The following is a 23,774-nucleotide window of genomic DNA, read 5'->3' as shown; positions in this document are numbered from 1 at the left end:
GTTCGATCCCTGGCCTTGCTCAAGTGGGTTAAAGGATCCAGCATTGCCGTGAGCTTCGTCACTGTAGGTCACAGACTCGGCTCGGATCTGGCATTGCTGTGGCTGTGGTGTAGGCTGGCAGCTGCAGCTCTAATTAGACCTAGCTTGGGAACTTCCATGTGCTGTGGGTGTGGCCCTAAAAAGACAAATAAATAAAATAAAATAAAATAAGAAATAAAGTTTGAACTGTATCTTTATGATTACACACTTTTCTATAGGTATATGTCAATAAAAAGTTTTATTATTTTATTGATTTATTTATTTTGTCTTTTTAGGACTGCACCCATGACATATGGAGGTTCCCAGGCTAGGGGTCAAATCAGAGCCATAGCTGCCAGCCTATGCCACACTCACGGCAATGCGGATCTGACTTGTGTCTGTGAACTATACCACAGCTCACAGCAAGGCCAGATCATTAGCCCACTAATGGAGGCCAGGAATTGAACTCACATCCTCATGGATTCTTGTTGGGTTCATTACTACTGAGCCACAGTGGTAACTCCTAATAAAAGATTTTTTAAAAAACAAATTACATGCCTGCAGTTTTCCCGCATAGTCTGGAGAATAGTACAGACTGTCAGTGTGTTAAGAGAATGAGTAAGTTTGATCTTCCTCAGAGAATGATTCTTGATTCTGGGAAAAAAGCCTGGCCAGATCCCATAACACTTTAACCAAACAGAACCACATAAACCAAAGTGAATATTTAAAATACAATCAACCTATTTTTCAGAGTTGTAAGATGTTTGGACTAAAAAATAAATAAACAGGATTTTCAACTAGAAAAATTGTCCTGTTTTGACCTTTACATTAATTTTCTGGATAGTTGGGTTGGGAATTCCAAACTTTTATGTGTTCCTTTTTTGGGGAGGGGGCGGGATGCTTTGGGGTTGTTATTTGAGAGTGTTTCTAGCTGTATAACTTGGAGCCTGTGTCTATTCTGAAAAAATAATACATGTTTAGATTAGTAAAATTCTAGAGTATTCAGGTTTTTTCAAACCAAGGAAAGAGACATTTATTGATAAATAATTCTGGTTGTCCATTCTCTTAGGGTTTTGTGAATAATATATAGCATTGTGATCAGTGCTCAAGATGCCATGTCTTAGGAATTCAAACTCAACTTCTTTGCACAAGGTACCATTCTGGATATCTCACATTCTTCATTTAATTTTTATTGCACCTACAGATATGAGTGTAGATATTTATTCCCATTATACAGATAAGAAAACTGAAGGTATTGAGAATGTCTGGTCTACCTAGAATGCTACTCCAAATCCAAGACTCTTCCATCATACCAGTGACCCTCAGAGATTATCTTCTGAGAGACTGTCACTGCTGAGAAATCTAGAAGACAGGAAGCCCCCTGCTGTGTTCACCAAGGCACCAACCTATCCCCATAAATCAGTAGATGTTGGGCTTAGAAGAAACAGGTGTGGAAAAAGGACTATGAACAGAGAGAACTTGCCAAGCATTTCTGTTCATTTCTACTGAGGATGAGGTCTGGGCAAACAAAATCCCAATCCAAGTTTTTGTTTGTTTGTGTTTTTCCTGAATCAGACATGATTTTAACTACCTTGATACAGGGGAATTTAACAATCCTTTTTCTTCTGTACAAAATGTTGATAAGAAAGAACAAACCATGGGGGCCCTTTTGTCCTGTGATCTTGACCTTGGAATTGCCAATTGCTCAAGAATGTTTTCATATTTCTTTTTCACAAGCTCTGTTGGAACTTAAGAGAGAAGAAATGAAGTTCTGTAAACAAAGTTCAGAAAGACGCCCTTTGGTTCCAGGAAAGGATTCACTTTGGCTCTACTCTTGATCTGGGTTGAATTGGCAGCTGCATCGTCTTCTCTGGGAACCCCCAAGTAGCTTGGAGAACTGATGTTGCATAAAAGAGTAATAGCTGTCATTTGAAATAATTAATGTGTGGGTTCCTCCGGTGGTACAGTGAGAAGCAAAATATTTATTAAAGACTGGCTTGTATATGTAAGGAAAAACTAGACCCTGGAGACAGTCACAAAAAAAAAAAAAAAAAAAAAAAAAAAAAGGAAGAGTAGGGACCTCAAGTCTCCTCCTATTAGAGAAAGTAGGGAAAAAAGTCTATTGGAATGACAGATATATTTCGTTTTTTTGTGCCTTTTTCTTTAAATCAAAAACTGGAAAGAAGACTAGCAGGACCACTTAGGTATGTACATTTTGCCCTTGTCTCTCTCCTTAGCTTTTAGAACCTTAACCCTAACTGCTATTCCCACTTCCAAAGATCACTCTGCATAAATTGATGTATTTAACTGTCTGTATCTAATGAACCTTTTCTCTATCTTCTTTTTCTCTTAGATTTGAATTGAGCAATGGCTAGACTTTGTTTGAGGGGTCAGCCTTCAAGAGGCTTTTCATTTCCTTTTAGACTCCACGACTAACCTCTGAATAACTACCATAAAAGCTGATGCCAAAAAGATTTCTTAGGGTGGGGTCTTGGTTTCTGAATCTTAAGTCCAGCCTATCATTTGACAAAAAAATTTCCTGGTTTGTGCATTAGCTTATGTTTCGTTCTCCTTTGCAAAATAATTAAGTAGTTCAAATCGAGCTAATTGAAGTACATCTGGGGAGTAGCTGCCCCCCAAACCAATAACTGCTCACTGAGTAAATAAATGGTTCTGTCTCTGGATCTGGGAATGAAGGCTTGACACTGACCCTTCCTTGCCTGGTCCAAAACTCACATACAGTACCAGGATCTCTGGTTATTTTCAGCATGCGTATTCCTCTGAAATTTTTTGAATGGAAAGATGAGGTTAATGAATATGCACCTAGTTCATAAGAGAGGTTGCAAGCTAACAATCCATTGGCTGAATCCAGCCCCAAACACTTTTTATTTGAGTCTTTTTAAATTTTTTCATTAACATTTAGGAGTTGGGAGATTTTATCTAAAAACATAGATTCTACACTTCTTGCACTAGATCTACATTTCTCCATAGCATGTCACGGTGGATCAGAGTATCAGCTACCTGTTTTAGACAAGGCATGAGCCCTACTCTTTACTACAGTACATGTCTGACCTAAGAGGAATTGCCTTTAAAGAGTTTATTTGCCCGGTTACTTTTCAAATATATAGTAAACACGTATTTCCCTGTATTACACATTTAGACTGAGAGCTGCATAATTTTAGAAAAAATGGAAGTCAGCATGTGTTTTTCTTTTAATAGGAAAAACAAATTTTTTTTTTTCAGAAATGTAATCATCTTTCATTTGCCTGGCCCCTTTGGGTGTCTGAATTTACAACTCTTGCCTAACCATCTTTTTTCTGTGATGGAGAGTCTCTGCTTTTTGTTTTGTGGAGCTGTACAATAATAACCAGACTAGAGAGAGAGAACTATTGTGATCTGCGAAATAAATCCCTACTATTTTTATTTTTCCTATAAATGTTTATCTGAATAGTGGTCAAGTCAGATAGATTATAAACTCATCAGAGACTGCTGATGTGGGGGCAAAAATCAAGGAGATGGAGTCATAGCTGGGACATGAATGAAGCCAGTCCATGGGGTGAGGACCTGAGATCACATGTGGGGCTGAGCCAAGTTGGAAGCAGGCAGGAAGCCCAGAACTGGAGCTCCAAGATTAGATAACTACCAACAGGGCCAAGTCAAAAACTTACTGGAAAAGCCAGGTCAGAGCTCAGGAAACTCCAAGAGGAAAACATATTTGGAACCTGTGTCCTGCCTAGGTTTTAAGGCTTCAGCACATATAGAAACTTGAGGCCAAATTGGGTTATTTTTAATCTTTTTTAAAAAAATCATATTCTAAAACTCTTCCACCAGGTAACTTATTGACATAGAAATGATTTCTTTTTTTGTTTGTTTTTTGTTTTTGTTTTTTGCAGCTACTGCCCTATGCCATAGCCACGACAAGCCACATCTCATGGCAGCTCATGGCAACACTGGATCCTTAACCCTCTGAGTGAGGCCCAGGATAGAATTTGCATCCTCATGGCTCGCTACTAGTCAGGTTCCTGAGTCACAATGGGAACTTCCTAGAAATGATATTTCTTTAGCAACTTTTCTTAACATATACATTTTATTACTGTGGAATGCATACAAATGTGAAGCTTAAGGATTTTTAAAATAAGTGAACATCACATGTCATCAGCACCCAGATAAAAAATAAAACATTCCCAATACTCATGCCTTAGGAAGCATTATCTTTCTAAGAAAACTACTATCGTGTATATAATACATAGCTGAATTTTTTTCCCTAATTTTATGTAGCTGGAATGCAATGCAGTATATACCAGCTCTTTAGATTTCAATATTGTATTTGTGGAAATCACACACTGTTGCAAGCAGAATTATTTTGTTGCTATTGCGTGAAAATGGCACCATAATTTTTTTTTTTTTTTTTTTTTTTGGCCATTTCTTGGGCTGTTCCCTTGGCATATGGAGGTTCCCAGGCTAGGGGTCGAACTGGAGCTGTAGCCACCGGCCTACACCAGAGCCACAGCAATGCGGGATCTGAGCCTCGTCTGCGACCTACACCACAGCTCATGGCAACGCCGGATTGTCAACCCTCTGAGCAAGGCCAGGGATCGAACCCGCAACCTCATGGTTCCTGGTCAGATTCGTTAACCACTGTGCCACGACAGGAACTCCGAAAATGGCACCACAATTTTTCTATTCATTTTACTCTTGATGTACATTTGATTTGGTTTCAATTTGAGGCTATTATAAATAATTCTGTTGTGCATATTTTGCTACACATTTTATGGTGACTAGCTGTATGCATTTCTTCACAAATTTGTGTACTTTCACAAATGAAATTGCTGGGTCATAAAGAACACTCATGTTCAATTTTGCTAGATACTGCTAAATAGTTAAGGAGTACGCCAAAGTGTCTATACCAACATGGGCTCTGATCACAGGGGCAGGAGCGTGTGGCTGACCCATGATATCACCAGTGTGTGAAATTACTTATCTTTTTCATTTTAGCCTTTCATGTAATGGTGAACTGCTATTGAAATTGTTTTGAGTTAGCATTACCTTAATAACCTGTAAAGTTGAGTACCTTTTCTTATGTTGATTGTCCTTTTGAATATCTCCTTTGTCTATTTTTTCCTATTGCATTGTTTGATTTTTTTTTTCCTTTTTACGAGCTTTAAAGATATATATATTCGGTATGTGAACCCTTTTGAGACATGTTTTGCATATGTCCTCTCCCATTCTGTAGTGATGTCTTTTGATGAAGAGCTATCTTTAATTAAAATATACAGTTCAATGCATCCTTTTTCTGGTTAGTGCTTTCTAGTGTATGAGGAAATCTTTGTCTACTTCGAAGTCATGAAGACATTCTTCTGTTCTTTAATCTAGATGCTTTGTTATTTTATTTGTCATAACATCGGTCTCTCTGGAATTAATTTGGTTTACAGTGAGACATAGAGGTGAAGTTTTTTTTCGTAAGCGTGTCCACTTGACACAGCCTCATTTTTCAAGACTGACATTTCCCTACTGCACTTAAGTAATCAAAGAGCCGTATGTGGTTCTGTTTCCGTACTCTGCTTTCTGTTCCATTGCTCTGGTTGTCTGTTCTTGTACCAGTGCCCCACTGAAACGGATTAACTGCTCAGTAGCAAGCCTTTTTATCTAGCAGTTTAAGACCTTCAGGCTTATGTTTCTTTTGCAATATCGACTTAGTTATTCTTGGGTCTTCTCATTTCTCATACAAATTATAGAGGCCTTAATTTCTTTTTTCCATTTTTTAAAGCTTTATTAAAGTATCGTTGATTTACCAGGTGATCATTTTTGCTGTACAACAAGGTGATTCAGCTATACATGTATGCACACATCCATTCTTTATCATATTCTTTTCCCACATAGACTATCGCAGAACATTGGGTAGAGCTCCCTGTACGACACAGCTCCTGTTGCCCACTTATTCCATATACCACCATGTGCATGGCATCTTATTAATTTCTACATGTACATAGGCAGAGACACACAAACTTCCTTGGAATTTGATTGGATGTGCATTAAATTTATAGAGCTATTTGAGGAGAAGTGATATTTTTACAATATTGAGTCTTTTTATCCATTAAAATGATTTCGGTACCTGTTTTATTAGGCTTTCTGCTTTCTCTCAAACTTGATTATATTTCTCAAAAAGACCACACATCATCTTTCTCAGGAGATTTTACTTTTTGTTTACCACTATTTTATTAATATGCACTTTTTCTGATTACGTAAATAATAATTGTTTAATGTACAAAATTTTTCAACTGCAAAGAGGAGAGAAAAATCAACAATTCATTCTTGATTTCAACCATCTGATATAATCACCATGAATATTTTGATGTCAATATCTTCCATATATGCTGTAAAATGAGGACCATACTGTATACAGTCTTTCATATCTTCCTTTGTCTCTTAACATATTTCAGAGATATTTTATCTCTTGAACAAATTTTCATGCAAACATGATTTAGAAAATACCTAAATAGTACTCTTCCAACATATTGGCATCAAATAAACTATTTAACAGAACCTGTATTATTGGTAATCAGATATTTTTCAGATTCTTTTTCTATTCTGAATCATATTGGAGCAAACATTCTGGTAAATAAATATTTGGTTTTATGCTCAGCTGTCAGGACTTTTTGAAACTGTTGGGGCCCCTCTCACCAGGCATCCCCTTGAGAATGAAATCATATTTAAACCCTACTCGACAATCTCTGATGCACCACCAGGTCCAAGGAAAGCAGCATGAATTGGGAGTCCAGTATTTTCTTAAGATCATCCAACTATTGGGTGATTATCCAAAATGCTTCATTGTGGGAGCAGAAACGTAGCTCTAAGCAGCCACAGCTGAGCTGCACCCTCTTTCAGGGGAAGGCTATGGTGCTGACAGGCAAAAACACATGATGCGTGAGGCCATTAAGGACATCTGGCAAACAACTCCTGCCCACTTCCTCTCTTCTCTCTGCCTTTCCTCCTTTCTCTGTGAGGAAAAGCAGTGGGGAGGGGAAAGGAAGTGAGCAAGCCAAAGGGTTGTGGGGCTGCTGTGGTCAAGTGTGTCTGGGCTTATATAGAATTTGGTGCTCATCTCTGTGGGAGTTTGTTTTGACCCTACAAATTGTTTTTCTGATGCCTCTCCTTCATGGCTGGGATGACATGGTCTATCATTTGTTCTGACATATTCTTCTGGGAGTGATTTATCACTTATCTATATCCCATTCTAAAACATTATTCCAGAAGTTCCCATGGTGGCTCAGCTGAAATGAATCTGACTAGTATCCATCCATGAGGATGGATTCCTGGCCTCACTCAGTGGGTTAAGGATCCGGCATCCGCTAGCCTGGGAATCTCCACATGTGGTGAAGCCTTAAAAAGACAGAAAGGGAAAAAAATATATGTGTGTGTGTGTGTGTGTGTGTGTGTGTGTGTGTGTATTCCGGAGGGCTTGCTTTATAGCTGAGGTCCCCTGATTTTAGGGAACCTGCATCTTTCATGCTACAGAGCAAGCAAATTTGCCATGGCCTTCCCAAGGGGACATTGTATCTATCTTCCAAGGCTGCTTGCTATATAAGCCTACTTGAAACGACAGCCAGAAACAAAGGACAGTTAGGAATTCTCTTGTGGTGCAGCAAGTTAAAGATTCAGTGTTATCACTGCAATGGCTTGGATTGCTGCTGTGGTGCAGGTTGGATTTTGGCCTGGGAATTTCCACACTCCCCCTAAAAGTTAATGCCTCATTCTCAAGACATGGAGAATCACAAGAGCCACATGAGAATTAGTTCTGCCTGGAAATCAAGGAGGGCTTCCTAGAGGAGTTGTCTAATTTTAAGAATAAATGTGCAAACTATTATGTTTAGAATGGATATGCAAAGAGGTCCTGCTTTATAGCAGAGGGATTCAATCACTTATGATTGAACATGATGGAAGATAATATGAGAAAAAGAATGTACATATATGTATGACTGGGTCACTTTGTGTATAGCAGAAATTGGCAGAACATTGCAAGTCAACTATACTTTAATAAAAACATTTTTTTAAAAGAAAAAAGAAAAGAATAAATAGGAGGTCACCAGCCGGAGACGTACCAGGAAAGACACCTTAGAGAGTGGAAATTGAGGGAGCAAAGACCTGGAGATGAAATGAGGAAAGTACCAGGACAATTTGCAATGACTAGAGACTAAAATATGGTTCTCACATTCAAAGATGGAATCAAAATTTGATCATTATTTAAATTTATTTTTGCTGCAAATTGGTGTCAGCATGGTCACAGGAATATTTGTGAGACAAATCATTGAACCGAATGCACTGAAGGATGGGAGTACAGATCAGGATTCACTCTGCTGGGATAAATATGTTTTGGCTTCTGGAGCTACACAGAATGAATGCCCCTCCACTCACCTAATTATAAGAGCAGTGCTGCAGCTATCTAAGGACTCCTTTCCCAAGGCCTTCAGAACCTGTTGGTCTTTCAGCCACTCCATATATGTCATGGTTTTAAACTCTTCTTCAAATTAGTCGTCTTTCTCTGAACATATTCCGGAACACCCTAAAAGTGTATCATCTGGGGAGTTCCCACTGCAGCACAGTGGAAATGAATCTGACTAGTATCTGTGAGCATGCGGGTTCAATCCCTGGCCTGGCTCAGTGGGTTAAGAATCAGGCATTGCCGAGAGCTGTGGTGTAGGGGGCAGACGCAGCTCAAATCTGGTGTTGGTGTGGCTGTGGTATAAGCCAGCAGATGTAGCTCTGATTTGACCCCTAGCCTGGGAACCTCCATATGCTGCAGGTGTAGCCCTAAAAAGAAAAAAAAGTGTATCATCTGGGACTGGACAGGATTTGGGGGTCTTGAGGTCATCCTTTAAACAGTCGAGGATCTAAATGACTAACTCCATTGATGGCTTCTGGTTCTACTGGAATTCATGTTGTCAAAGCAACAACAGAGCAGTAAGGTCATCACCCCACCCGCCCAGTTAGGATCACATGTGGCTTTTGGACGAACCTGGCCCTGCCAAGGGAGGTGCTGACCAATCTGGAGAAAAGAATTTTTGGTAGCCTAACAATCCTTCCTTAACTGGGGCCAGAGGACCATTCACATCAATATTATGGGGAGGGGGAGAGGTGTGACTATTAAATGCAGATTCCTGGGCACTACCCCTAGCAAATCAATCTCCCAGTGGGTAGAGCTTGGGAAATCTACATTTTTCACAAACTCCTTTGGTGACTTTTACACTTTCAAATATTTGTGTGCACATGAATATGTTATGCACTCGTAGTTAGAAAATTCCTGCTTAAGAAGGTGGTTAGGAAATGAGTCCTTTTGTCCTGAAGGAGTTAATAAACCTCCCTGAGGAGCCAATGCACTTCCCAGCCCAAGGGAGGAATTTCCCACCTATTCCTGCCAGTATGTCTCCAACATCCCTCAGAGGAAAGGGTAGTTTATTCTCTTTATCTCATCACTGAGGGCAGAGTGGAAGCAGAGATTGTTTTCTTTTGTCCGGAGGGGTGACTCACACAAGTGATCCAGGAGGACTGCCTGCATCATGCAGCTCAGATACGATAATCCTCAGTAGAAAGTCCACATGGATTGTGAGACTCTGTGCAAGGTGCACAAGTGGCAAAGAGTTAAACAAACCACAGTGTGATTGGATGTCTAGAAAAAAATGCTAATGATAATGTTGGTGGGCACACCAGAAACTATGTATCATAGTAAGTGCCATGAATGAAGTAAGGGGAGTACAGTGAGAGAACGGATAGAAAATACATTGGGTTTATTTCCCTTCAAAGGCAAGGCGAAAAATGGAAAGACAACACGCTAAGTCTATGGGAAATCAAAAACAGGCAAATGCTAATAGTATGTCCCGAAATAAACAGTTTATATTATATATGATAGCGTTTAACACATTATGTCTTTTAGTCCTCCCAATTCCTCTAAGTCAGATATAATTATTCCTGTTTAACAGATGAAAAATGAGATTAAGAGGGTTCAAGGTGTTTATTAATTTAGTCCACAAACATTTATGGAGCATCCTTCAGGCACGGTATCAGAATCCTATAACCTGTTAGTCCCTGGCCTCTGACTTCAGGATGCACACTTTCTGTGATCTCTGCAGTCAAATTGCTCACAGCAGGAGTTCCTGCTGTGGCACAATGGGATTGATAGTGTCTCTGCAGCGCTAGGACGAAGGTTTGATCCCTAGCCTGGCACAATGGGTTAAAGGATCCCAAGTTGCCACAACTGTGGCATAGCTTGCAACCGTGGCATAGCTGGCAGCTGTGGCTCAGACTCAATCTCTGGTCTGGGAACTTCCATATGCCTTGGGTGTGGCCATTAAAAAAAAATTTCCCATAGCATGTTTACCAAAAGGTGCAAATGTGAAAATATAAGTTACAATGTAACTTGAAGGTGAATACAATGCACTACATAAGCTAAAATATAGAGTTGGTAAATTTCTAAAAGAGCTATGTAGATCAAAAATGTCAATGCTTGTGGTTTGGAGGTTCTGAAAGGGCTTCTTACAAAGTATGGACTTGGGATGGGCTTTTAAATATTAAAATAGAATTTAGTGATGATATCAGGAATAGAAGGCATTTGCTAAAGTTACACAGAAAGTTGAAAAATAAAAACAAACCACCGATTATTCACATTAAAATACCAGCTCACTTGATCAAGCAACATGATTTACAAGGTGCACAAATTCTCAAATCACTGAGCTCTGGGACTCCAAAACTATAATACCTACGCTCTTATTAAAGAATTTTCAATCTGGAGTGCCCTTTGTGGCTCAGCAGAAATGAATCCAACTAGTATCCATGAGGATGAGGTTCGATCCCTGGCCTTGCTCAGTGGATTAAGGATACCACGTTGCCATGAGCTGTGATGTAGAATGAAGACTCGGCTTGGATCTGGCGTTGCTGTGGCATAGGCTGGCAGCTCTAGCTCTGATTAGACTCCCAGCCCAGGAGCTTCCAAATGCTGCAGGTGCAACCCTAATATACATATATATTTATGTGTGTGTGTGTGTGTGTGTGTGTATGTGTGTGTACACAACGCATTTGGGGAGATAAGATGTAAAATTATAAATTCATTAGTGATAACTAACAATGCTATGGAATTACATAATAGATCAATCAACTGTCTAAATCAAGGAATATGATAGCAAATGATAAAGTGATGGTTATTTAGACAATAAGATCCAAAGAAATCAGGAATAAAGTGAATTTGACCTCATGGTGATTTTTGAAAGTTCCAGGAAGAAAAAACAATGGGGCAAATTAGTGTGTGTGTGTGTGTGTGTGTGTGTGTGTGTACATAATTGTATTTTTCCAGGAAAGATAGACTCAAGATTGTGTTTTAGTCTTTCTGGATCCTTTTTTTCCTTTTTTCCCCCTTTTGTATTCTTTTTGAAGTAAATTACTTCTTGACACTATAAGAGGAAACTCATGCAATATTTCCCCCTCCTCTGAAGAGTACAGAGTCCTGGTACTTTTGTGTTGAGGAGGCTTTTGATTACTGTTTCAATCCTTGTTAGTGATCAGTCAATTCAGATTTTGTGGTTTGGAGAAAGTCTTTTTGTGTTGAGGTAATTCGGTGCTCTCTTAGTTTCATGGACTTGTATGTGTTCCTTCCCCAGGCCTGGGAAATTCTCAGCTATTATTTCTTTAAATAAATTACCTCTTTCCTTCTCCTTCTCTTCTATTTTAGGGATACCCATTATCCTTACATTTCTCTTCCTAATAGAGTCGGATAGTCCTCACAGAACTTTATTTTTTTAGATCTTACTTCTCTCTTCCCTTCTATTCGTATCATTTCTAAATTTCTATCTTTGAGCTCACTAATTCTCTCTTCCATATTGTCTGCTCTATGTCCAGTGCTTTCTAAGGTGTTCTCATCTCATTTACCGAGTTCTTCAGCTCCAGAATTTTGGTTTGGTTCCTTTTTTAGTGTTTCAGTCTCTTTGGTAAGGTAAGTTTAATAACATTGAACTCCCTTTCTTGTAGCCCACTGAGTTTCTTCATGACAGCTATAATGAATTTTCTTTCTTTCCTTGGCAACGCATATGGCATGTGGAAGTTCCTGGGTCAGGGATTGAACCCATACCACAGCAGCGCTGCTGTGGTGACAGTGCTGGATCCTTAACCCACTATGCCACAGGAGAACTCCTATTTTGAATGTTCAATCATTTAGATGGCCATTTTCCATGACTTTAAATATGGTTTCTGAAGAATTATCATTTTCTTTTAGGGATACTGTGTTTCATGGTTTTTCATGGTACTTAATAAGTTGTTCCTCTGCTGGTGCACTGGAAGTAACAAACACTATTCATCTTTAGGTAGATGTTTTGATTTTTTTTTTTTTTTTCGATTCTAGATTCAAGTTTAATAACTAGAGGCTTTTCTTTTGTTTTTCAGTAGGTGGCGCTATAGCACACCTATAGCTGAGCTGCCTGTGGCTTACAGGCATATGTTAGAGATGGTGTGGGTTTGTTTACAGACCACTGCAAAAAAAAAAAAAAAAAAAAAAAAAAAAAAAAAAAAAAAAAAAAAAAAATACTGTAATAAAGCAAATCACATGAATGTTTTGCTTTCCAAGTGCATATAAAAGTCATATTTACACTATACTGTAGTCTATTAAGCAAGTAATCGCATTATGTCTTTTAAAAAAAAGTGTAATAGTCTTGATGGTATTGGTGTCACTGCTGTTGCTGGTGTTGCCACCTGGGGCTTGGAGATGGCAGGTGTTTCTGCCATGTTCAGGGTCACCTGAGTGGTGGGCTCACAACCATAGGCAGAGGGGCGATGAGAGGAGGAATGAGGATGCCACTGTTGTGTCTGAGGTTGTTGGGTTCACAGGCAATACCACTGCAGACAAAGGGGCCAGAGTCTTGGGTACCTTCGTGGCTGGAGGGAGGGTTGCAGGCCACACGGCCATTGCTGCCCAGTTTTCTGTGTTCACGGGCACCACGGTGGCTATGAGGTCAGAGGCACTGCCTCCATGTTTCCCTAGACCTGCAGTCACAGTGGCTGAGCCAGCAGCCCCAGAGAACCTGGCAGCAGCAGGGCAGTCAGTGTCCACAACCCAGCCTGCTGCTCCAGCAGATCCAGCTCAATTTCTGGCTCCAGCTCAGGTTCCCAGTGTTTCTAGACCCCCACCAAGGGTCAGAGCAGAGGTCTCTGTTTGCCATTGTGAGGACAGAAGGACTCGTGTGACCCCTGTGCTGCCATCTGTGTGGGGCTGGTGTCCTCTGTGCTGTTTGTGCAAATAAACCTGAGATGGGATCTAGAAGGAAAGAAAGAAAGAGAAGGAAAGAAGAATGAAAGAAAGAAAGAGAGAAAGAAAGAAAAAGAAAAGAGAGAAAGGGGAAGGGAGAAAAAGAAAGATAGGAAAAAGAAAGAAAAAGAAGGAAGGGGAAAGAAAGAAAGGAAAAGAAATTAATAGAAAAGGAGTTCCTGTCATGGCTCAGCAGAAATGAATCCGACAAGTATTCATGAGGACGCAGGTTCAATCCCTGGCCTTGCTCAGTGGGTTAAGGATCCGGCGTTGCCATGAGCTGTGGTGTAGTTTGCAGATGCGGCTCAGATCTGGCGTTGCTGTGTCTGTGGTGTATGCTGGCTGCTGTAGCTCCAATTAGACCCCTAGCCTAGGAACCTCCATATGCCACAGGTGCAGCCCTAAAAAAAAAAAAAAAAAAAAAAAAAAGGAAAGAAGGGGAAAGAAAGGAAAAAGGAAGAAAGAGAAAGACATGGAAAGAAGGAAAGAAAAAGAAAGAAAGAGAGGAAGGAAGGAGGGAAATCCGTTATCCTGTTAAAACGAGGTTACCTGATAGGATGAACTGAGGTCACTTTCAAGGTGAATGGGAGTTACTGTCTCAACAGGTTTTGGTTTCTATTTTGACAACTGATAAATTTAATGCAGTTATTTATCAGTCAAAAGTTTGGGACTGTATGCAGAACTGGGGCTGCATAATTCTATGATGAGTCTTCTTGAGCCAGAGACAGAAACACTGAACACACTGTCCCCCCCACCGACCCCACACACATTCTTTTTGAGTAATTATGAAAACAGTGGGGGAGTCCACGGTAATATTCATGAGGTTGGCTTTAAAACTCTGACCTCTGCATTCTTTCAAATTTGTCACATGATGTGGTTAAATGACACTCCTTGTGGTTAAACAACCCTTCCTCGGTTGTTTTATTAATTAATTGGATTAAATGAATCCATTTACTGTCTGAGTATACTAAACACAACTCTGAAGTCATTTTAATGACAAATACTGATCATCTCCTTTTAACTTTTTCAAATTAATTTTTTTCATTTTCACATTCTGAATTTTTTTCTTTCCCAGTAAATTGATTTTACTTTTTCATTATAATTAGAGTATCTTAAATCGAATGTGCATTTTAAACCTCCACTGCCTCATCTGCCCTATGAAATTTTTTGTAAATTCAGGAGCAACCATGAATGGATTTTGCTGCTGTTGAATCGCAAAAAAGAATCGATAATCTCTCATGTAGTTTAAGCTGTGTTTCTCCTGGGGTATTTCTAACATCTGACTTAAATATGAAAGAATTCTGCCTCTTGACCACCTTCAGACTCAAAACTGCAGCCTAGATTCCTGCCCATCTGCTCTGCAAATTGCATACGTGCCAGCCTCATAACTGCATGAGCCAATTCCTTAAAACTCTCTCTCTTGTTATATATATCCTGTTGGTTCTGTTTCTCTGGAGAACTCAGACTGACACAATTGTTTGTTTTGTTTTGTTTTGCTTTGTTTTAGGATATGAAGTGTGATGTAGAAGTGACTGTATATGACTTGTAAGGGTAGCTTATAAAAGGTGATGGGGCTTCTGCTTGCCCCTGGCTTGCTGTTGAGACCCAGTGACCATTGTGTAAGGAATGTAAATGAAAAAAAACTGTGTGTGGGTATTGCAAACTAAATGATTATTGCTGTTTCATGCCTCTAATTTTGGGGTGGGTTGTAAACAGCAACAGATAACTGAAACATCTCGTTAACATATGGATCAGCTTAGACCAGGTTTTACTACAGTAACTATACAGCCCCAAATCCCAGAGACTTAGTAACAGCATAAGTTTATTTCTCACTCATATGACTTGTTTATTGTGGGTCAGCTGCAGTGCTACTCCAAATTTTTTTTTTCCTGCTTTTTAGGGCCACACCCACAGCGTATGGAGGGTCCCAGGCTAGGGGTCAAATTGGAGCTGCAGCTGCTGGCCTGCCACAGCCGCAGCAACTCAGGATCCAGGCTGTATCTGTGACCTACACCACAGCTCATGGCAATGCTGGATCCTTAACCCACTGAGCGAGGCCAGGAATCAAACCCGCACCCTCATGGATGCTAGTCGGGTTCATAACGGCTGAGCCACCACAGGAACTCCAAATAATCTTTGTTCTGGACCCAAAAGGAAAGAGCAGCTTCAGTCCGGAACATGGTGATATCACAGTAAAAGGAAAAAGAAAATGAAGGAACCACACTGTTGCTCTTAAAGCTTCTACTCAGAAGAGGTACATTTCCACTCATATTTCATTGGACAAAGAAATCACATGGCCAAGATGGACATTTCAAATGGGGCAGGAAAGGATGATCTTCCTGCAAGAAGGGATACGAGTTGCACAACCAGCCACACTGGGGCATGTGTGCATGACCTCCCTGCAAGGAGCAGCTGGGAATACACTGGGCAATGTTGTGATCTAACCAGAGTGAACATCCTTATGTAGGAGATAAAACAATAGTCAATGGTTTGGACTCTTTCTAAATCTCGTTTCAGGAAAAATAAATTATTCAAATATCAATACCTCTCTTAAAATGTTGCCCACTCTCCCAGCCAGAGTGTAAGACACTTCCCTTGTTCTATAGCACTTAACATTTCCCTCCTATCCTGCTGAATAGCATTGAGAACTTTGTCTAGATACTCATGTTGCAACAGAACAAAGGGTGGGGGAAAAAATGTAATTGTAATGTATACATGTAAGGATAACCTGACCCCCTTGCTGTACAGTGGGAAAATAAAAAAATTATAAAAAAAAAGAAACCAAACATTTCCCTCCTCAGTGTTTATCATGTGGAGTTCCCGTCATGGCTTAGTGGTTAACGAACCTGACTAGTATCTATGAGGACATGTGTTTGAATCCCTGGCCTCGCTCAGAGGGTTAAGGATCCTGCATTGCCATGAGCTGTGGTGTAGGTTGCAAATGTGGCTCAGATCCCGTGTTGCTGTGGCTGTGGCATAGGCCTATAGCTACAGCTCTGATTCGACCCCTAGCCTGGGAACCCCCATATGGCATGGGTTTGGCCCCAAAAGACAAAAAAAAAAAACTTACCATGCTCTTGTGATTATTCCTTACTGGTGTCCAGATGGTCACAGAATGAGTTTAACCTAAAGACTTTCTCTAAAAGACTTTGAGGAGTTTTTGAAGATTTGCGAGCAGAAGAGCAAAGAAATCTGCCTTAGGTTTTAGCAAGACTGATCTGGTAGCAATTTGGAGAATGAGTTGAAGTAGGGTGAGACTGGAGGCTGACTAACCAGCAGCTCTGAGGATTTTGTCTAGAATTGTGGTAGGTAGAGTCTGAATAAGTTGATAATGGGACAAAGACCCAGGACATAGTTTTTAAAAATATTAATCAGTTCCTTTGACCAGCCTGGGTGATTGCTAGATGTGAGATGTGAGGGAGAAAAAGAAGATGAGGATGCTTGAGTTTTCTAGCTTAGATGATTTCCTATTAAGACAGGACAGCTGGGATGTTTCCTTTCACGTGTTATCATTTCCAACTTTCCAGAGACCCTCATCTGCAAAAGAGGCTTCCAGGAACACTGGACATCTCGGTCAAGGCATGAGTTTTTTACTAGTGTATCGCTGTCTATGTCATAGGTTTTAGCAATTTCTTATCCAAAATACACTTGAAAAAAAAAATTTTAAACCAAGAAAGGAATTAGTGTCAGTAAAATTTAGACCTGCACTCTGCTGAAATGTGTGTCTGAGAATACCTGGCGAGGAAGGATGTGGAGCCATTTGAAATGCTGCATCTACTGCTCCGTGACAAGTCATGAAGAGATACAGAGCATTGCCCCGCCAGCATATCTATTTGGATGTTCTCCACTTGAGTGGCAAGGAGAAACTGTCCTTTGAGAAAGAGGAAGGAGAGAAGATTTATCTGCCTAGATTCCTCCCAATGGATGTTTTCTGATGATCAAAATTTTCCCCACAAGAAGATAGTGCCTCTGTACTTCTGGCTTGTGTTACCCAGTCTTTTCGGTAACCTCTTGTGATGCTAGACCCCAAACCCTGATATGTGGGGTTCTGTCTAAGCCCGGAAATGATGATCAGAACTGGAAATGCCAAGAGTGCAAGTGGTCAGTCAAGGCTGAGTCAACAAGCTCAGCGTGAGTTACTGGGTGGCTTTAGGTGGTGGAATGATAGGGATAAGCTGAATTTAGGGCACTTATACTGACCCAGTGGAATGGTAGCTGGGATCCTGGGAGGTAAGTAGAGCTGAAGGAATCTGAAAGGATGCATGAGATTTGTGCCCCATACCTAACCTCGTCTCCTTTTCTAGGTCACTGCTGCATACTAGGTGCTCTCTTCACATCATCTAATCTCTACAACCTTGTAGACATTTTGCATTTGAGGAAGAGAGGCTATGTGTGTTGGCCAAGGCCACACGGCTAGAAATACAGAAGGGTTTGGAAGGAATCTGTGGGTCATAGTACTAAATTGGCAGGCTTGAAGGAAAGTCTCCTGCACTTGACCACCAGCATCATGAAGTTGAGTCCCTGTTTTGTTCCCACAGATGGTATGTGTTCAATTTTCATTGCTCAAAAAAATTAATAAACAAGACACCGCCTAACTAGAAAAAGTATTATATTTGCAATTCTTTCTTCTCAACTTCCCTATTGTGTAAATTTTCAAAATCAGAGGACTCTGGGCCCCTTTCAAATGCTGAAAAATATTGGTTAGGAAAAAAAAAAGGAGAGTCTCAATTTATATAATGTGAGTTTTCATTGGTAAGAATATTTTTCTTATCTACAATATATTATTTATGAAAAAGTGCTCACTGAGATAAGAATGGAATCCCTACCTCATCATTTACAAACCATTAAAATTTTCAACAATAAACCAGCTGACTTTTTAATCTCCAGTGTCAGACTCTAAGCATGTAACCTTAACTCCTGTATAGTAATCCTATGTAGTAATTAAATGTGGAAATATTATTTAATAACACAGCATCTTGAATAGTACTTCTGTCTGCCAATGACATATACATTCTGAGTCTAATATCAAGAAAGAAGAGGGATGGTACAGAGGTAACAGATCTGACTAGGATCCATGAGGTTGCGGGTTTGATCCCTGGTCTTTCTCAGTGGGTTGAAGGATCCAGCATTGTGGGGAGCTGTGGTGTAGGTCGCAGATGTGGTTTGGATCTTGGTTGCGGCATAGGCTAGCAGCTACAACTCGGATTGAACCCCTAGCCTGGGAACTTCCATATGCCGTGGGTGTGGCCCTAAAAAAAAAAAAAATGAAGGAAAGAAAGAAGAGGGAGAGAAAGCATAAAACAAGGTTTGCATTTACATGGATTTTTTTTTTTTTTTGCACAAAATGTACAACCTGTTAATAAAATTTTTTTTGGAAATGCAAGAGTCTTCTAATAGCCAAAGCAATCTTAAAAAAGAGGAATAAAGCTAAAACACACACATTTTCCTGTTTCAAAACATACTGTAATCAAGACAATGTGGTATTGGCATAAGGATAGATATATATAGATTGATGGGATAGAATTAAATGTTCATATATAAACTCTTACATTTATCAGCAATTGACTTTTGACAAAGGTGCCAAGGCAGCTCAATGGGGGAAAAATAGTGTCTTCCTGGGACAATTGGATAGCCATATCCCAGTAAATCAGGTTGGACTCCTTTCTCATACCACATTATAAAATTAACTCAAAATAGATATAAACCTAAAGATGTAAAACTATGCAATTCTTAGACTGAAACATAGAAATAAATGTTTGTGACCTTGTGTTAAACAATGGGTTCTTAGATATAATAGCAAAAGCACAAGTGATGAGAGAGGAAAATAGATTAAGTGGACTATATAAAAATTAAAAACTTTAGGACCACAAATGATGCAATAAAGAAAATGAGGAGTCCCTGCTGTGGCACAATGGATTAAGAATCTGATTGCAGTAGTTCATGTCACTGTGGAGGCACAGGTTCAATCCCTGGTCCAGTGCACTGGATTAAAGGATCCAGTGTTGCCACAGCTGTGGCTCGGATTTAATCCCTGGACTGGGAACTTCTATATGCCACAAGTGTGGCCATAAAATGGAAAAAATAAAGAAAAGAAAAGGAAGTGAAACAATGAACCACAGAACAGAAGAAACAGCGCAAATCATATCTCTGATAAGTGCCTTGTATCCAGAATACATGAACACTAATAATTCAATAATAAAAAGACAAATAAGCCAAAAGATGGGTAATGGATATGAATAGGTATATCGCCATAGAAGATATATAATAGGTTCATTAGTCAACATCATTAGTCATTAGGGAGTTGCAAATAAAAAACCACAATGAGATATCACTTCACATCCCCATGAGATGACTATAATCAAAAAGACAGTAACAAGGGTTACGGAGAATGTGAAGGAACTGGAACCCAGTCATTGCTGCTGGAAATGCAAAGTGGTACAAGCAGTTTATAGAAAAGTTTGACAGTTCATTAAAAGCTAGTACACGAATGTGCATAACAGCATTATTCATAATAGCTAAGAAGTGTAAACAACCCGCATGTCTGCCAACAGATAAATAAAATGTGATATATCTATACCATGGAATATTATTCATCCATAAAAGGGAATGAAGTACTGACACATAATGTAACATGGATGTACCTTGGAAATATTTGCTCAGTGAAAAAAAGCCAGTCAAAAAAAGCAACATATTGCACGATTCCACTATATCTAGAATATATAAGTAAATTATATATAAGTATATAAGTAAGAAAGTAGGTAAGTGGTTACCTAGAGCTGAAAGTGAGAAAATTCATTGTTAATGTTGATGAGTATGGGTGTTTTGCAAGAGGTGATGAAAATGTTCTAAAGTTAGATTATGGTGATGGCTGCACAATTCCATGAATATACTACAAACCTTTGAACTATACACCTTTTCCCCCCTTTTCAGGGCCGCACCTGAGGCATATGGAAGTTCCTGGGCCAGGGATTGAATTGGAGCTGCAGCTGCGACATCTGCCACAGCGAAGGCAACACCAGATCCAAGTCACATCTGTGACCCATGCCGCAGCTTGTGCAACACTGGATCCTTAACCCAGTGAGCCAGAGTGAGGCCAGGGATCAAACACACATCCTCAGAGATACTAGTTGGGTTCTTAACCCACTGAGCCACAAGGGGAACTCTGAACTGTATACTGTAACTGGCAGAATTGTACAGGGTGTTAAGGAGATGGAGGGACTATTAACTCGTCTTCCGTAAACACGTGGTTCAGAGGTTTTTGTTGAAGTGAGCAATGTCCATGAAGTGCTAGACGAGCACCTGGCGCCTGAGAAATGCATGGCAATACGCTTGCACCCATTTTCAAGGAGGTGATTTGTCTCTCATTTACTACATGGATGATAGAGAAACTGATGAACAGAAAGGGCTGATTCCTAGATAAATTTACATGCAAGCTCAATTTAATAGATAATTTTAGAAGATTCAAGTCTCCTGGAAGCCCATTTCCAGGACCTCTCAGTCAGTACCTCTCAGGGGCTCTTCACCGGAATTCATTAACGGAGAACTATGTTAGGAATTTAGATGTCAGCACTGCTTCCTCTTCATTGGAGTCTGTGCATGAGAACCATCCTACATGATTTAAATTTACCCCCTTAGGTGATTCATGTGCAATCATTGCCACAGAGGTTAAATGATTGTGGTCAAAATGTCCTGCCTGACATCCTGGGTTATTCACAGGAATGAGAGACTCCAGCTCATGTGCACTCAATATGTGTTTTTATGTCCTTGGCTTGTCTTTCCCACAAGACAGTAAGCTCCCAAGTATGGGAAACTGCCCAATAGCTTCCTTCATATACCAAACAGCAAAGGTGCTCTGACTTGAGCGAGGGCATCATAAAGGACGTTAGCTGCCTGGTGTTTCAGGAAAATTCGTCTCATGTGATGGCTTCAATTAGGGTCCAGCAGACACTGTCAGTATTTGAAATTGTAATGACTATTTTGCAATCCAGTTCTTGGAAAAATAAAACATCTGAGATTTCTTAAGTTCCTCCATGAATATCAAAAGGCTCCTTATTTAGTAAAAGTTACAAAGACAAAAAAATGGGTAAAACGTAGTCCAGTTGTAGACTTGATTGTGCTTAAATCTAACTTTCAACAAATGTGTTAAGTACTTTATCTGAATAGGAAATGCCTTAAAAATACTTGTTTCATATATATATATATATATATATATATATATACACATACACATATGTACATAAAATATATATGTATATACACATACATATATAATATGTATATGAAAAAGAATAATCCTAAATAACTCCAGTGCTCACTACCTGGAGATAATAATTTAAAATTTTTCATGAATATCTGTTCATATCTCTACCTCTGTCTATTGACAGATATGGAAAGAAGCACAATTTGATATCATTCCATTGAGAAGCCGTTCCCTGATCTTCTACCCCCATCTCAGTCTAGATTAGGTTTCCCTGTTATAACCAATTCATAACACCTGTACTTTTTCTTGCTAGCCCTTATTAGAAAAGAATTCATTTTGTTAACTATGACAGGTGTTTCCCACTACATATGTCCACCACGAGATAAACTCAATGAAGGAGATAAATTGAATGAAGTAAGAACAGTGCCTATCCTCACTCATTGCTCTATCCCTAGCATTCAACTGAGTGTATTACAGTTGGAAAAATATTCAGTACATATTCCTTAATAAACTATAATATTACGCAATGTAACAGGAAAGGTCTGTGTGTATTTGTTCTCCTAAATCCCCTTAGCTGCCATCTCAATCATTTTGTCAAGTGCAATCAAGAAAGAATCACGTGGAAGCAAAGAATGCCACTAGAGCTCTCATTACAAACCATGGCACTCTGTAAACCTGAAACAAAATAGAGAAGTCACACACACACACACACACACACACACACACACACACACACACAGTTTGTGAAAAGTGAGGAGAGGCATAGGAGGCACATGGCTGAACTGAGCCTGATCTGGTTATCTTTCCTGAGTGTCAACTGAGAGACTTCTCTAGGTGGGGGTAGGCTCCCCCTCACCTAACTCCAAAACTTATGTCAAACCCAGGCCGGTTGTCAGTGAAAATTCATTGGGCTTCTGGTGAGGGGATGACTAAGAGTTCCTTGCAAGCGACACTGTTTACTGTTTCAGCACTCTCTTGAGAGGGCAAAAAAATCAGTCTAAGTTGTCAGCGAAAGATACATGAATTTGTGCAAAGCTTCATCTTCTTGGAGCCTTGGTTTCTTCATCCTTAAAATGGGTGTAATAATACCTACCTCAAAGTCTGGGAGAAAAATGCATTGATGAAAATAAAATCTAAAAGGGTTTTTGCATGGGCCAGTGTTATTACTCCTAAATGGAAGAGTAAAGTTACCTTAAACTTCTCCACATCTGAGACCCTCTGACCTCACTGTCTGCAGGAAATCATCTCAGTAACCGTCCCTATCGAAACACTTGCTCTTCTTGACAGTAAAGGCAGAAACTGAGGTAAGGCTATGAGATGATCTATCAGAACTATTACCGTTGTCATTGGTATTCTGGCTCTTTATTCAAAGCAAACTTGCCCTAGGAAATAGGAGTCTGACAAGCACTGCATATATCGCCTTCTGAAGCTGAAAAAAATCAGAAAAATCTTTGGGGAGTTCCCGCTGTGGCTCAGCAGTAATGAATCTGACTAGTACCCATGAGGATGCGGGTTCAACGCCTGGCCCCGCTCAGTGGGTTAAGGATCTGGCATTTCCATGAGCTGCAGTGTAGACTGCAGACACGGCTTGGATCTGGCATTGCTGTGGCTGTGGTGTAGGACTCCAGCTGCAGCTCCAATTCGACCCCTAGCCTGGGAACTTCCACATGCCACGGGTGCAGCCCTAAAAAGCAAAAGAAAAAAAGAAAAAGAAAAAGAGAAGTCTTTGATTGCTGCTCTCAGATAAGAATTAGCTGGCATTACATTTCCTTTTCTGGCTGTGCGGAATTAAAATCTGCAGCTTCACTTGCATGTTTTAGTACTAAGATATACAGCTTCATGAAAGAAGCCAGATGTACGGGACCACATATTACGTGATTCGGTTTATAGGGAATGTCCAGAAGAGTTAAACCCTTAGAGACACAAAGCAGATTGGTGGTTTCCAGGGGCTGGAGGGAGAAGACAGGGAGAAGTGACCTCTTAATGGATGAGGGTTTTCTGCGGGAGCAATGAAAATGTTTTGGAATTAGATAGAGGTGGTGGTTGCACAATGTTGTGAATGTACTAAATGCCACCGAACTGAACACTTTCAAGTGGGTAATGTTATGTGAACTTCATCTTGATTGAAAACAAAAAGGGAGGGGTGAAGAAGGGGACTTTCCAAATTCTATGTTCTTGAGAAAGTCCTTTCTCAGTGAAAAGATGAGTAAGGTGTGAGGCATAGGTCAATTCCTAGAAAAGTGGGAGTGAAAAAAATGTCTAAGGGCAGAGTGT

The 23,774-nt window shown here is 39.9% G+C and overlaps 1 long non-coding RNA gene across 1 annotated transcript; it reads left to right on the top strand.

The window, feature by feature from the left end:
- Positions 507 to 2,084, top strand: LOC106506085. The gene is made up of 2 exons (XR_001301101.2): positions 507 to 1,170; positions 1,756 to 2,084. It is a non-coding gene; the product is annotated as an uncharacterized LOC106506085 (long non-coding RNA).

This window comes from Sus scrofa, chromosome 14 (assembly GCF_000003025.6).
Source record: "Sus scrofa isolate TJ Tabasco breed Duroc chromosome 14, Sscrofa11.1, whole genome shotgun sequence".
Lineage (NCBI taxonomy): Eukaryota > Metazoa > Chordata > Mammalia > Artiodactyla > Suidae > Sus > Sus scrofa.
The sequence above is the reverse complement of the archived record's forward strand: the minus strand, read 5'-3'. Positions and strand labels throughout refer to the sequence as shown.